Raw genomic sequence first — 2,241 nt, forward strand, 5'->3', positions numbered from 1 at the left:
GAGAGGAGAGGAGAGGAGAGGAGAGGAGAGGAGAGGAGAGGAGAGGAGAGGAGAGGAGAGGAGAGGAGAGGAGAGGAGAGGAGAGGAGAGGAGAGGTGTTAGCATTACCATTAGTTTTATATAAGTAAAATAACATTTCATTAAGTGAAAAAGGACATATTGGAAACGGTTCAGAATGGTAGAATTTGGACAAGATTTGAACATGCTCAATGCCTGAAGAGTTTCAAACCCATAGCTGGAAATGGGGGTGGATGCTTCTTTTAAGAATTCAGTCTTGTACAGCACTAAACATGCTCAATTCTAATTTTAGCTACCGATTAGCTGCATCTTAATTTGATTTCAAAGTGCATAGGTGCATTGTCAAATAAACATGACTTTTTTTTTTCCTTTATTGAAGGGCCAACACAGAATGCAAAGAAAGCAAATGCAAATGTTTAATATTTTCAGCCCCTACTTCACCACTTTGTTCTACACACCCACTTAATTTTTTGGACTTCTCCAGTCTTGCCGTAAAATAATGAATGTTATCCTTGATGATTCTGTCATGACTGACAGCTTGACAGCTATTTGGAGAGAACTGTAGCTTCCCAAGTGGCAGGACAGAGCTCCAACAGATTATGTACTTCTGGAAACTGTAATTACTGACCTGGGAGATTTTTGGCACTCTAGACAGTGTTTTGCATCAAGTTTCCAGCACTTGTGTAATAGTTTGGATTTTAAAAGAGAGAAAAGGAAGAAAAAAGACACAAATTTTGTTCCAAGGAACTGCTGAAAGTAAATTTTCCAGTTTGCCATTAGCTTGTATCATTATTACATTTTTAGCCACCTTTTGTGGGAAACATCAAGAACACTGGCATTTGAGACTGAAAGTCATAATAAAGGTTAAAACCCAGAGGCAAATGGGGAGAAGTTGAAGCATTTGAGGATATACACCACCTAAATAATGATCATAGCATGATACTGAATGTAGGAGACCAGATTAGCATAGATTACTTGTGTTAGTAAATTCAGAGGTGTCAAGGAATGCTCCCAGGCACTCAGACTGCTGTCAGAAGATTGATCTGTTACAATAATCCCTCGTGGCTCACAAGAAATACCATTCTCCTAAGCAATCCCCATGCTTCAGGTGTTAAGAGCCAGGAACTGTTCTTAACAGACCTTTTTGGTGCAGGTTCTCTGTTTTGAATGGGTAAAAGTCATCCCACACGAGCTGGCCTTGGTGTTAAAGAACAGTCCATGGCATGTTCCATTTATTAGCATGGGTTCTGTTATGAGGAGACCTGGGCTCCATTTGGCCTTGGAGAATCGAAGGCAGCACATGTTGAAAACGCTACAGAGAAGGAATTACCATGGTGTTACTGTGTCCAAGCAGAATATATCAAATCTTCCCTTCTTTCCCTTCCTCCTTCTCTACGAAGCTTTTGTCCCTGCATCATTTCCACACAGAAGGCTTTACGACGTTCATGCAGAGCAGGTGGCTAGGAAGAGGGCTGGCATCATAAAACTGGACAGGTCCCACAAGCAACAGGAGAAAAAGGAAATCTAGGTGATAATAGCAAAATAAACAAATAAATCAGCAAAATGATTCAAGAGTGGTGTGGCTTTTTCAAACTATTAGTGCTGAAAAGAAATATCATTTATCTTCAAGACAGCTCCTGAGTTTATCCTGACATTATACTTAGGACTTGTCATCATCATATGGGCACCACCACAGCTAGAGCACAGCATGGAAATAATAGGTGACTCAGAAGTATTGTTCTCCCAAGGGCTCCCTCCCTCCAAACTGCTAGAAAAGCTCAGAGCAGCTCTGCCCCTTTGCTCAGTCAGCTAGGTAGTATCGACATGTTGCAATAGCTGGGTACATGTACTTTCATGCAGATCTCTTAATGTACAATGGTGTAAACAATCACTTAAAACAATATGCAATAGCTTCCAAAAGAATTCAGATGTTCTGCCATTCAGGCACAGCCCAGCTTATATCTGGCACGTGCTAGCAAGGAGGAGTGAAGGCTGGTCTGAAACCACAGAGGTGATTGCAAAAGGTATGGGTTTCCACAGTGCTCCCCTGTCGTAGTGCTCATTAACCACAGATCTGTGCATGTGTGCCACTGTATTGCCAGGGTGACAGCAGGCAAAGCGATCCCAGCCAGAAGCTGAACACAACATTTTTGTTTTGGAAGATATCAGGACTGGAAACAATTTCTATTGATAACAACAACAAGCACCGCACCGTTGAATAAA

The sequence above is a fragment of the Oxyura jamaicensis genome, chromosome 2, assembly GCF_011077185.1.
Source record: "Oxyura jamaicensis isolate SHBP4307 breed ruddy duck chromosome 2, BPBGC_Ojam_1.0, whole genome shotgun sequence".
NCBI classification, from domain to species: Eukaryota; Metazoa; Chordata; class Aves; order Anseriformes; family Anatidae; genus Oxyura; species Oxyura jamaicensis.